Source organism: Meles meles, chromosome 12 (genome assembly GCF_922984935.1).
Source record: "Meles meles chromosome 12, mMelMel3.1 paternal haplotype, whole genome shotgun sequence".
NCBI lineage: Eukaryota > Metazoa > Chordata > Mammalia > Carnivora > Mustelidae > Meles > Meles meles.
This window is the reverse complement of record NC_060077.1, coordinates 67,655,804-67,670,695: the sequence shown is the minus strand read 5'-3', so window position 1 is coordinate 67,670,695 and position 14,892 is coordinate 67,655,804.

The following is a 14,892-nucleotide window of genomic DNA, read 5'->3' as shown; positions in this document are numbered from 1 at the left end:
GAACATTAGATCATTTTCAAAAGCAGCATTTCATGCCAGTGGAGAAGGATGGACCTATTTCAAAGATTCAGGGAGAGAAGGTGTGAGACAAGGATTTTATACACAACAAATGGACTTTCAAGTGTAAAGGGCACCAACCCATTGACCTGCCAGGACTTGGAAAATGATACTCCCAAGAATCTTTTCTTAGGAATTTACTTGATTTTGAGCTTCAGACACTAGAACAAGTAGAGACACTGGTCAAATTCCAGTGGTTAAGTACTAAATACTCAGCTAGTTTCAGAACTAAGATTGAATGTGGGCCAAAAGAGAGCAAGTATTTGTGTTCTTTACGTTCTGAAAATGTGGACAGAGAACAGCAATAAAGATGGGAGAAGGAGGAAAGCTCATGCTGCCTTTCCCCCACTTTTTAGAAAATCATATTGATTATGGAATTAGGTTGTTCCACAGAGACTGTTGTATATATGATGTGGAATAGAAAAAGTGGATAATTATGGTTCTTCTATATCATTTGCCTTCATGTCCTTAAGATTCATGGTATGAAAAAAAAAAACAACAAAAAACCAAAGATGTAAGTTTTAGTAAAAACTCTTCTGATTCAAATTCAGGCATTTGATTTAGAAGTATCAGTATGAACACATACACCAAGTTCATACTGATATTTTCAGTTCAAATTTATCTCAGTTTATCTATATCTATCTATCCAGCTAGCCCTGGTGCTCAAAATTTGGTCTTGAAATACCATTTCCCACTTAAAAATGTACAAAACAAAGCAAAATAAGAACTCCTAGAGAAGTGGCCCGTTCAAGGTCTGAACAGAAAAAAATGACCAGATGAGCTTAGGATATCTCATCACATCAGATAGCCAAGAAGCTGTCAAAGCCACTAGGTTATATGAAGCTGCTGGGGTTAGACAAAAAGCATTCAGGAGCCAACTTGAAGAGACTCCAGCTGGCCATAGATGGGCCAATTTGAGCTTTAATAATGATAATAATTGCAATAGAGTGAAACCCTTCAAATATGTTTAAATCCTTGAGTTCAAAATAATATTAAAAAAGACTAGTTGGTCACCTTTGGAGGGTGATAGGGAACAGACTTGTTATCCAGAAAATAAAAGGAAGAATCAAATATTTCTTATGCTTTTCTTATATGAACTGTACCACCAGGTGACTGCAGAGGAGATAAGGGAAAGCACCTCTTTATAAAACCATGCCGACTAATCAGTGGAAAGTAATGACAGTATTAAAATGTCACCATTTTTCAATCCTTAATAAATTAATAGCTCTAGGCTTTGAGCATCAATAGCTGTTCACATTACAGAGAGACAACCAGACATTATGTGCCTCTTGATGAATGGATACAGTTCCACCTACAGTCTTTCCTAAGGGATCAGACCTTATTTCAGCTATTTCTGGATATAGCTCTGGATCTACCTGCCAATTTGCAGGGAACTCTGAGGACAGAGGAACATGTTGAACTACACCAGGAGTCTGCAACATCCACATTGTGGGCACCTCTGCATTGCAAAGAGCCAAGGTTCTTCAACAGGACCATGGAAAGAAGAGAAAGGGATGAAGGGGAGACAGGAACATTCAAAGAGACCTAAAAGACACAGCAAGTTTAAAAAATGGATAAGGCTAACTGTTCTTGTCTAGGAAAGTAAAGTTGGCTGATAAAACCATAAAGAAGGGCGCTGAAGTGATTTCTGTAAAAGTCAAGAGACTTTTGGAGGAAGGATGGGCTGAGCTGGGATGAGGAGCATGGAAGCACTACTCGGGTAGCTTAATAGTTTCTATTTTTTAACCTAGTTGGTGCTTATAGAACGCTTTACCTTACAATGATTCAAGAAACCATATTTGGTGTGGTTTCTGTATTACTGTTTTATTTTATAATACATAACTTTAAGAAGTGAAATGAAATGTCCCCAGAGACCCAGAGAGTTTAGAGAGCCTTTGGGAGCCTCATGGTTATTTCTAAATAGGTACATTTCCTTGGTCACCAAGAACACAACAGTGTATAACTGACATTCTCCTAAGCCGAAGGCTCTAGCTCAGGCAGAAAGAGAAGCAGAGCCTCTTTTCCTAGCATTGTGGGTCATTACCACTCCACCCCAGCCTGCCTCAGGGCGTGTGTGTGCCTGGATGGGTGTGAAAAGGTAGGGGTTGGTGAGGAAGAGAGCAGTGGAAGGTGGATATATAAATTGCTGCTCTGAGGAAAATTCACTTATTTAAGAGAAATATACTTTAGCATTTTGAATCAAGATAACAGTAAACTCAGGCACAAACAGCCTCTATGAAGATTGTCACAGATATTGTGGGGAAATAAATTTGTTTGGGGGTGCAGTGATAACATTCATAGGCACCAGCAGCCCTCATGCATCCTCACGGGTGAAGTTTCCAAGGCTCATCAGGTGTCCACATCAATTGGCTTTGGTGCCATTTTATTTTCCAGGGTTGTTAGTTACTTTGCTTTACCCTTCCAGGTGAAGAGCTCCTTTCTGAGCTCTCAGGTCATTATTCTCCCCTCCCCTAAGATCCAGGACACAGGCATGCTAACAATGGAGAGACTTGAGGAGTACCAAGGGCGTGTGTGGTAGGACAGGGAAAGGAGTAGACTGGGAGTCCAGGCCTTGGGCTCTCGGCTGGGTTCCATCATTAATTAGTAAGCATGTGAACACAGCTGATTCATTTCATCTCCCTGTGCTCAGTTTTATCATTTGTTAATGGAAGGACTTGAGCTATAATCTTTCTAAGGTTTCTTCCAAAATAACAGTCTATTATTAATTGAAAGAGTCTTTGGCATCAAGAAAGGGAAACACATTACCAAGTATGACATCACCAAGATTATGGTCCATTATAGAAAAGCACTTGGCTAAGAGTTAACATGTACAAGTTCTAATCCCAGCTATGCCCTTAATAACTGTGTATTTAAAAGACAAGTCCTTTATCTTGTCGAGCCTGTTTCCTCATGCTAAAATGTGAATAACACTCATGTTTTAAGACTTTAAATGTAAGTGAAAAGACAAATTACAGACTAGAAAAAAATATTTGCAAGTCATATACCCAATAAAGCCTTATATTTAGAATATATAAAACATTCTTAAAACTCAGCATTAAAACAAATCTAATTAGAGAAGGGGCAAAATTCATGCATAGACATTTCACTGAAGAGGATATACAGATGGCAAACACATGAAAAGATGTTCAGCATTATTAGCCATTATAAAAATGCAAATTTAAACCACAATGAGTTATCACTGTGTACCTATCAGAATGGCTAAAATGGAAGGTAGTGATAACAAACATCAAATGCTAGCGAGGATGCAGAGAAACTCTATTATTCATACATTGCTGGTGGGAATGTAAAATGGTATAACCACTCTAAAAAAATCATTTATCAGTTCCATTCAAAACTAAAAGGACTGACCAAATAGCCCAGCAATTGGAGTTTGGAGCAATTTTCCCAGATAAATTAGAATTTATTTCCACACACTTACTTGCATATCAATATTCATAGCAACTTTATTTGTAATAGCCCCAAATTAGAAACTATCAATTGACTTTCGATGGGTAAATAGTTGAAAAACCCTGATATATCCTAGCAATGAGGTGAAACCCACTACTGAAACACACAACTTGGATAAACCTCAAAAATATTATGCTAAGTATAAAAAAAAAGCCAGTTCAAAAGCATAGGTGTAAGTCATCTACTCTGATACTGGTATACTGGAATTAAACAATTGAGTCAATGAATGGCAGATGACAAGAACCGAGTTTTTGTCTGCTGGAGTGGAAGGCTACAGATAAGCAAGAGAAGAAGGCTAGAATGATCATGTGGTAATTTATTAAAGTTAGAGATACCAGATTAGACTCATATTTAGCTTAATAGAGATACAGATGTTTGCATTTAAAAATATTTATATATAGTGTACATACACAGGTTAGTATACACATATATGTTTCCTTGCTTCGCCAGCTGAGAGGGCCAAGTCGTAGTGACATACCAATAACAATATGCAAACTCAGTGCCCATATCTTGGCTTCTAATACCATTCTTTAAAAAAAAGGAACTTAGATCATTAGAAAAATGATTAATTCTAGGACTGGCACAGGAAATATGCAGGATGAGTCTGGAACATCTTATAATGCCAGATAGTAAAAGGTGCCACCAATCCCCCCAAAAAAATTATGCACATAAAATGATGAGGATATGTCAAAGAAATATAGGAGCTAATTGGAAGAATTCCCAATGGCTATAATTCTAATAATTTAAGCAGCAACTAAATCAGGTGGTATTAAAATATAACCCAGAGTATAAAATCGATATCCATGAGTCCATGTCAATATAAATCACTTATTAAATAAGTGAATAAATGGGTATAAAAGATCATTTCTGTATGATTCCACTTATCTGAGATACCTAGAGTAGTCAAACAGAAAGTAGAATGCCACAGCTGGGGTAGAGGGAGAATGGGGAATTGTTGTTAATGCATACAGAGTTTAAGTTTTACAAGATGAAAAGGTTTTGGAGATTAGTTGCACAACAATGTGACTATACTTAACACTACTGAAGTGTGCACTTAAAAATGGTCGAGATGGGAGTCAAGATGGCGGAGAAGTAGCAGGCTGAGACTACATCAGGTAGCAGGAGATCAGCTCGATAGCTTATCTAAACATTGCAAACACCTACAAATCCAACGGGAGAGCGAAGAGAAGAAGAACAGCAACTCTAGAAACAGAAAATCAACCACTTTCTGAAAGGTAGGACTGGCGGAGAAGTGAATCTAAAACGACGGGAAGATAGACCGCGGGGGGAGGGGCCAGCTCCCGGCAAGCGGCGGAGGAACGGAGCACAAAATAAGGACTTTTAAAAGTCTGTTCCACTGAGGGACATTGCTCCAGAGGCTAAACCAGGGTGAAGCCCACGCGGGGTCAGCGTGGCCCCAGGTCCCGCAGGGTCACAGAAGGATCGGGGGTGTCAGAGAGTCGGAGAGCTCGCAGGTATTAGAACGGAGAAGCCGGCTGCAGAGACAGAGCCGAGGACTGAACTCTCAGCTCGGGGTTACCTTGAACTGGTCGCGGGCTGGGTGAGCTCGGAGCGCGGCTAGAGGCTGGGGATACGGGAGTGATTGGGTGCTCTCCTCTGGGGGCGCACTGAGGAGTGGGGCCCCAGGCTCTCGGCTCCTCCGGGCCGGAGACTAGGAGGCCGCCATTTTCATTCCCATCCTCCGGAACTCTACGGAAAGCGTTCAGGGAACAGAAGCTCCCAAAAGCGAACCCGAGCCGATTACTTAGTCCTGCCGCCGGTAAGGGCGGTGCAATCCCACCTCAGGCAAAGACACTTGAGAGTCACTACAACAGGCCCCTCCCCCAGAAGATCAACAAAATATCCAGCCAGGACGAAGTTCATCTATCAAGGAAAGTAGGTTCATTTCCTAAGACAGCTGCGCAATTCCAGAGGAGGAGAAAGCAAAGCACGGAACTCATGGCTTTCTCCCCATGATTCTTTAGTCTTGCGGCTACTTCAATTTTTTTTTTCTCTTTTTTCAATTTTTTTCTTTTTTTTTCTTTTCTTCTTCTGCTAAATTTTTTAAAACTTTTACCCTTTTCTTTTTTAACGTTTTTTGACTAGTTTATCTAAATATATATATTTTTTCTTTCTTTTTTATATTTTTTCTTTGTTTTATTTTTTAAATTTTTTTCTTTTTTTTTTCTTTCAGAACTTGTTTTTATCCCCTTTCTCCCCCCCACAATTAGGGGTCTATTCTGACTTGGTTACAGCGCATTTTTCTGGGGTCTTTGCCACCCTTTTAGTAGTTTATTTGCTCCTTCATATCCTCTTATCTGGACAAAATGACAAGGCGGAAAAAATCACCACAAACAAAAGAACAAGAGACAGTACCGAAGGCTAGGGACCTAATCAACACAGACATTGGTAATATGTCAGATCAAGAGTTCAGAATGACGATTCTGAACATTCTAGCCAGGCTCGAAAAAGGCATGGAAGATATTAGAGAAACCCTCTCTGGAGATATTAAAGCCCTTTCTGGAGAAATTAAAGAACTAAAATCTAACCAAGTTGATATCAAAAAAGCTATTAATGAGGTGCAATCAAAAATGGAGGCTCTCACTGCTAGGATCAATGAGGCAGAAGAAAGAATTAGTGATATAGAAGACCAAATGACAGAGAATAAAGAAGCCGAACAAAAGAGGGACAAACAGCTACTGGACCATGAGGGGAGAATTCGAGAGATAAGTGACACCATAAGACGAAACAACATTAGAATAATTGGGATTCCAGAAGAAGAAGAAACAGAGAGGGGAGCAGAAGGTCTATTGGAGAGAATCATTGGAGAGAATTTCCCTAATATGGCAAAGGGAACAAGCATCAAAATCCAGGAGATGCAGAGAACCCCCCTCAAAGTCAACAAGAATAGGTCCACACCCCGTCACCTAATAGTAAAATTTACAAGTCTTAGTGACAAAGAGAAAATCCTGAAAGCAGCCCGAGAAAAGAAGTCTGTAACATACAATGGTAAAAATATTAGATTGGCGGCAGACTTATCCACAGAGACCTGGCAGGCCAGGAAGAGCTGGCATGATATATTCAGAGCACTAAACAAGAAAAACATGCAGCCAAGAATACTCTACCCAGCTAGGCTATCATTGAAAATAGAAGGAGAGATAAAAAGCTTCCAGGACAAACAAAAACTGAAAGAATTTGCAAACACCAAACCAGCTCTACAGGAATTATTGAAAGGGGTCCTCTAAGCAAAGAGAGAACCTAAAAGTAGTAGATCAGAAAGGTACAGAGACAATATACAGGAACAGTCACCTTACAGGCTAATAATGGCACTAAATTCATATCTCTCAATAGTTACCCTGAATGTTAATGGGCTAAATGCTCCAATCAAAAGACACAGGGTATCAGAATGGATAAAAAAACAAAACCCATCAGTATGTTGCCTGCAAGAAACCCATTTTAGACGTGAAGACACCTCCAGATTTAAAGTGAGGGGGTGGAAAACAATTTACCATGCTAATGGGCATCAGAAGAAAGCTGGGGTGGCAATCCTTATATCAGATCAATTAGATTTTAAGCCAAAGACTATAATAAGAGATGAGGAAGGACACTATATCCTACTCAAATAAGAGATGAGGAAGGACACTATATCCTACACTATATCTTGTCTGTCCAACAAGAAGATCTAACAATTTTAAATATCTATGCCCCTAACGTGGGAGCAGCCAACTATATCAACCAATTAATAACAAAATCAAAGAAACACATCAATAATAATACAATAATAGTAGGAGACTTTAACACTCCCCTCACTGAAATGGACAGATCATCCAAGCAAAAGATCAACAAGGAAATAAAGGCCTTAAATGACACACTGGACGAGATGGACATCACAGATATATTCAGAACATTTCATCCCAAAGCAACAGAATACACATTCTTCTCTAGTGCACATGGAACCTTCTCCAGAATAGATCACATCCTGGGTCACAAATCAGGTCTCAACCGGTATCAAAAGATTAGGATCATTCCCTGCATATTTTCAGACCACAATGCTCTGAAGCTAGAACTCAATCACAAGAGGAAAGCTGCAAAGAACCCAAATACATGGAGACTAAACAGCATCCTTCTAAAGAATGAATGGGTCAACCAGGAAATTAAAGAAGAATTGAAAAAATTCATGGAAACAAATGATAATGAAAACACAACAGTTCAAAATCTGTGGGACACAGCAAAGGCAGTCCTGAGAGGAAAATATATAGCAGTACAAGCCTTTCTCAAGAAACAAGAAAGGTCTCAAGTACACAACCTAACCCTACACCTAAAAGAGCTGGAGAAAGAACAAGAAAGAAACCCTAAACCCAGCAGGAGAAGAGAAATCATAAAGATCAGAGCAGAAATCAATGAAATAGAAACCAAAAAAACAACAGAAAAAATCAATGAAACTAGGAGCTGGTTCTTTGAAAGAATCAATAAGATTGATAAACCCCTGGCCAGACTCATCAAAAAGAAAAGAGAAAGGACCCAAATAAATAAAATCATGAATGAAAGAGGAGAGATCACAACTAACACCAAAGAAATACAGATAATTATAAGAACATACTATGAGCAACTCTATGCCAACAAATTGGACAATCTGGAAGAAATGGATGCATTCCTAGAGACATATAAACTACCACAACTGAACCAGGAAGAAATAGAAAACCTGAACAGGCCCATAACCAGTAAGGAGATTGAAACAGTCATCAAAAATCTCCAAACAAACAAAAGCCCAGGGCCAGACGGCTTCCCAGGGGAATTCTACCAAACATTTAAAGAAGAACTAATTCCTATTCTCCTGAAACTGTTCCAAAAAATAGAAACGGAAGGAAAACTTCCAAACTCATTTTATGAGGCCAGCATCACCTTGATCCCAAAACCAGACAAGGATCCCACCAAAAAAGAGAACTACAGACCAATATCCTTGATGAACACAGACGCAAAAATTCTCGCCAAAATACTAGCCAATAGGATTCAACAGTACATTAAAAGGATTATTCACCACGATCAAGTGGGATTTATTCCAGGGCTGCAGGGTTGGTTCAACATCCGCAAATCAATCAATGTGATAGAACACATTAATAAAAGAAAGAACAAGAACCATATGATACTCTCAATAGATGCTGAAAAAGCATTTGACAAAGTACAGCATCCCTTCCTGATCAAAACTCTTCAAAGTGTAGGGATAGAGGGCACATACCTCAATATTATCAAAGCCATCTATGAAAAACCCACCGCAAATATCATTCTCAATGGAGAAAAACTGAAAGCTTTTCCGCTAAGGTCAGGAACAAGGCAGGGATGTCCATTATCACCACTGCTATTCAACATAGTACTAGAAGTCCTAGCCTCAGCAATCAGACAACAAAAAGAAATTAAAGGCATCCAAATTGGTAAAGAAGAAGTCAAACTATCACTCTTCGCAGATGATATGATACTATATGTGGAAAACCCAAAAGACTCCACTCCAAAACTGCTAGAACTTGTACAGGAATTCAGTAAAGTGTCAGGATATAAAATCAATGCACAGAAATCAGTTGCATTTCTGTACACCAACAACAAGACAGAAGAAAGAGAAATTAAGGAGTCAATCCCATTTACAATTGTACCCAAAACTATAAGATACCTAGGAATAAACCTAACCAAAGAGGCTAAGAATCTATACACAGAAAATTATAAAGTACTCATGAAAGAAACTGAGGAAGACACAAAGAAATGGAAAAATGTTCCATGCTCCTGGATTGGAAGAATAAATATTGTGAAAATGTCCATGCTACCTAAAGCAATCTACACATTTAATGCAATCCCTATCAAAATACCGTCCATTTTTTTTCAAAGAAATGGAACAAATAATCCTCAAATTTATATGGAACCAGAAAAGACCTCGAATAGCCAAAGGAATATTGAAAAAGAAAGGCAAAGTTGGTGGCATCACAATTCCGGACTTCAAGCTCTATTACAAAGCTGTCATCATCAAGACAGCATGGTACTGGCACAAAAACAGACACATAGATCAGTGGAACAGAATAGAGAGCCCAGAAATCGACCCTCAACTCTATGGTCAACTAATCTTCGACAAAGCAGGAAAGAATATCCAATGGAAAAAAGACAGCCTCTTTAATAAATGGTGCTGGGAAAATTGGACAGCCACATGCAGAAAAATGAAATTGGACCACTTCCTACACCACACACGAAAATAGACTCCAAATGGATGAAGGACCTCAATGTGAGAAAGGAATCTATCAGAATCCTTGAGGAGAATGCAGGCAGCAACCTCTTCGACCTCAGCCGTAGCAACATCTTCCTAGGAACAACGGCAAAGGCAAGGGAAGCAAGGGCAAAAATGAACTATTGGGATTTCATCAAGATCAAAAGCTTTTGCACAGCAAAGGAAACAGTTAACAAAACCAAGAGACAACTGACAGAATGGGAGAAGATATTTGCAAACGACACATCAGATAAAGGGCTAGTATCCAAAATCTATAAGGAACTTAGCAAACTCAACACCCAAAAAACAAACAATCCAATCAAGAAATGGGCAGAGGACATGAACAGACATTTCTGCAAAGAAGACATCCAGATGGCCAACAGACACATGAAAAAGTGCTCCACGTCACTCGGCATCAGGGAAATACAAATCAAAACGACAATGAGATATCACCTCACACCAGTCAGAATGGCTAAAATTAACAAGTCAGGAAATGACAGATGCTGGCGAGGATGTGGAGAAAGGGGAACCCTCCTCCACTGTTGTTGGGAATGAAGCTGGTGCAACCACTCTGGAAAACAGCATGGAGGTTCCTCAAAATGTTGAAAATAGAACTACCCTATGACCCAGCAATTGCACTACTGGGTATTTACCCTAAAGATACAAACATAGTGATCCGAAGGGGCACGTGTACCCGAATGTTTATAGCAGCAATGTCTACAATAGCCAAACTATGGAAAGAACCTAGATGTCCATCAACAGATGAATGGATCAAGGAGATGTGGTATATATACACAATGGAATACTATGCAGCCATCAAAAGAAATGGAATCTTGCCATTTGCGACGACGTGGATGGAACTAGAGCGTATCATGCTTAGTGAAATAAGTCAATCGGAGAAAGACAACTATCATATGATCTCCCTGATATGAGGACATGGAGAAGCAACATGGGGGGTTAGGGGGATAGGAGAAGAATAAATGAAACAAGATGGGATTGGGAGGGAGACAAACCATAAGTGACTCTTAATCTCACAAAACAAACTGGGGGTTGCTGGGGGGAGGTGGGATTGGGAGAGGGGGAGGGGGCTATGGACATTGGGAAGGGTATGTGCTATCGTGAGTGCTGTGAAGTGTGTAAACCTGGCGATTCACAGACCTGTACCCCTGGGGATAAAAATACATTATATGTTTATTAAAAAAAAAAAATTTGGAAGGGGAGGCGAACCATAATAGACTATGAACTCTGGAAAACAACCTGAGGGTTTTGAAGGGTCAGGGGTGGGAGGTTGGGGGAACAGGTGGTGGGTAATGGGGAGGGCACGTTTTGCATGGAGCACTGGGTGTTGTGCAAAAACAATGAATACTGTTACGCTAAAAAAATAAATAAAATGGGAAAAAAAAAGTTAAAAAAAAAAAAACCCACTCTTCTGTTTGTGAGGATTTCAAATAATCTATGTAGATACGCAACTCGGAAGGAGAGAAGCATAACTCTCCATTTCTTTTTTTTTTTTTTTAAAGATTTTATTTTATTTATTTGACAGTGAGAGAGAGAGATCATAAGTAGGCAGAGAGGCAGGCAGAGAGAGAGGAGGAAGCAGGCTCCCTGCGGAGCAGAGAGCCTGATGTGGGGCTCAATCCCAGGACCCTGAGATCATGACCTGAGCCGAAGGCAGCGGCTTAATCCACTGAGCCACCTAGGCGCCCCTAACTCTCCATTTCTTGAGTGTGGGTTCCATGTGATGATTTCCTTCCAAGGAACAATGTATGAGAAAAGCTGGGCGAGAGGAGTAGAAGCAACTTATCAGCCAGGTGGTCAATGTTAAAACCAGCTGTGGTAAGTCTTGATAGTCTGTACACTTTACTTCTGTGGTCATCTACTCAAGAACATATGACCCCAGTCTAATAAAAAAAACATCTGGCAAACCCAACTCAGGGACATACATACCCAATACTCCTCAAGATGGTCGGTCAAGGGTATTAAAAGCAAGGAAAGTCTGAGAAACTGTCACAGCTAAGAGGAGCCTAAGGAGACGTGACCAAATGTAATGTGGTCTCCTGGAAGGGATTCTAGAACATAAAAATGGATGTGAACTAAAACCGGAAGATACCTGAATAATATATAGTTAATAATAATGTAATAATGTGTTTTATTGTGACATAGATACCACACCGTACTGTAAGATGTTACTACTAAGGGAACCTGGCCTTATTACCGGGTTTATGGGAACTCTCTGTACTATCTTCACAACTTTTTTATGTAACATTCTTGAAGTAAAAACATTGTTGAGGGGCGCCTGGGTGGCTCAGTGGGTTAAGGCCTCTGCCTTTGGCTCAGGTCATGATCTCAGAGTCCTGGGATTGAGCCCCGCATCGGGCTCTCTGCTCAGCGGGGAGCCTGCTTCCCTTCCTCTCTCTCTCTGCCTGCCTCTCTGCTTGCTTGTGATCTCTGTCAAATAAATAAAGTCTTTAAAAAAAAAAATTGTTGAGCTGGAGCACACATTAGTGGTTGCCAGGGATGAGGATGGTGAGGGAGGGCGCGGTCAGCAGTGGGAAATTTTTGCGGTGATGGTATACTAACTGGGGTGGGGGTGTTTGAGCGCTGTCCTTGTGACAAAACTGCAAAGATCTCTGTGTGTGCCCACGTACATGCACGTGCACACACACACACACGAGTTCATGTATAACTGCTAAAATCTGAATACTCTCTGTGAACTGAGTCAACGTCAATGGTCTCGTTATTGTACTGTAGTTGTATGGGATGTTGACATGGGGTGGGGAGGCAGTTGGGAGAGGGTTGCCCTGGACATCCATGTATATTCCTGAGCATCCACCCAGGAAGCTATCACTATTTCAAAATCAAAATTCCAGTCTTTGGAATACTGGAGACCTTCTGAGACTTCAGATGTCCACGAGCTTAGCAAGTTATATTCATGGGGACATGACTCTGAAACTATCTGCCATGTTTGCCCAGGCAGGTGTCTGGTTGTATTAGGATTCTCCAGACAGGAAGAGAACTAATAGATTATATTTATATACAGACAGAGAGAGAGTGTGTGATTTTTTTTTTTTTTAATAGGAATTGGCTCACTTGGTAATGGAAGCCGAGAAGTCCCACAGTCAGCTGTCTGCAAGCTGGAGGCCCAGGAAAGCCGGTGGTGTCCGTCAGTCCACAATCCAAGGCCTGAGAACCCGGCGAGCCGATGGTGTGAATCCCAGTCAGAGGGCAGAAGATGCGATGTGCACTGAGAGGTTCCATCTCAGCAGTGAGGCAGAAAAGGAGAGGCGAATTTCCCCCTCTCCCTCTTGCTCTATCCAGGCACTCGCAGCACCAGCTGAGGCCCTACCACACCGGGGAGGGCAATCCACTTAACTCGGTCTCCTGATTCAAACACGAATCTCACCTGGAAACACCTCACAAACACACATGGAAGCAATGTTTCATTGGGGCAACCTGTGGCCAGTCAGGCTGACACATAAAATGAACCATCACATCTCATTTCATTGTTTTCTTCCAGTTGTTTAGTGTCTGGATGGATTTAGGGTCTTCTGGAGTAGTAGTAATTAACGCAGTGAGGGAAATCTTGGAAGACTGGTCTTGCGGGGGTCTCAGGGGCAAGGACAGCTTGGATGGTCTGAGAAGCAGCTGCAGAGATCATCTCTACTTCCCAGAGATGCACAGATCTCACTTTTTTAAGCTTTTTCTCACAAAATCAGTTTTGTGAGAGTAAGATGCTTATCTAGTACAGATGCCACAGCAAGGGTGCGCGGCTTGACAAGGACAGTGCAGGCTGGATTTCAGCTCCTACTTTCTTTCTCAGCCAGGTCTGCTTGCGCAGGGCACAACCTCCACAACAGGACATGGTAGTCCTGGCTGAGGGTTATACTCTGTCACATGTGGTATTATTAATACCACATTTATTAAAAGAGTGGTTTGAGAGTCTGTGGGTTGTGGACATGGAACTTCCCAGAGGAGGTGGGGCTTGATTTGAACTTTAAAACATGAGGAGAAATTGGACAGGTAGAGATGGGAGCAGGGAGTTCATGATCTGGATTTGCTGGCTTAAAGCTCAGTGAGATTGTGTCTTCCTTGCTCATCCTTACATTTTTGGTACTTGGCAATGTGCAGACAGGGAAGGAAATAAGGAAAAAAGGAAGAAAAACGTGATTATATATATGAACTCATGATTCTATTTTTTTCCCACTCATCTTCCATGCCCTCACATGGTTTGATCAGATTAGGACAGGATAGGCTTGAGGTGACAACCCCAACATATCATTAGCTTTACACAGTGGTGGGGGATAAAAATGGAAACTCAAGGTGGGACCACTTTGGAAGGTGCAAAATGATGGCATCGGAGACTTTAGACCCAGATATCCTTGAGAGTTGGACCTCCCATTTGAGAGTAAGCAAGGGAGACTCTGACAAGTTTCACCTGGGCACAGAATTCTTTTAGTGATCAAGCAGAAATACATCCCAGGTGTCTCGATTCTTATTTTACTGCTCTATCCACTAAAAATGGGAGAATTACATTTTAAAATAGCAAGCTTAGTTATGAGAGAAGATGTGTGGTTTCGAACCCTTTCGAGGTTTTACAATTTCTAATCTGTTACTTTCTCATTTAGCATAGATACAGGTCAATAAGACCTGGAACCTGTTTTCCCTTTAATTAATTCTGTAAGCAGAAGCCCTCTAGACACTTTAGGAAGTGCACTGCCACCACTGTGTCACAAATAAAACCCTGGATAAGGACATTTCCCATAAAAGTGAAAGTGTCACGAGTAACAGCGGAGACACACACACACCACCGTTGCCCTCTTCCCGATTCCTTTTGCACCCGGTCATTATCTCATCTAACCTGTAAAGAGCCTTCTAAGCTTGGGCAAATCTTTGAGCTTTTCATATCCTATTGTCCTCATTCCCTAGCACATGTGTGACAGGTTGAAAGTTTTGAAGCCATAACTGATTTCCAATACGCCCGCCGTGCTACTGGTGTCCTCCCCCAGTACAGGCAGGGAGGCGGGCTTGAGCTCATCCCCTTAAGGCACGCATCTGACAGCAGAAAGCACAGGGGAAAGAAATTAAAAATACCCCCGCCCCCCGCTTTTAAGTTTCAAATACCT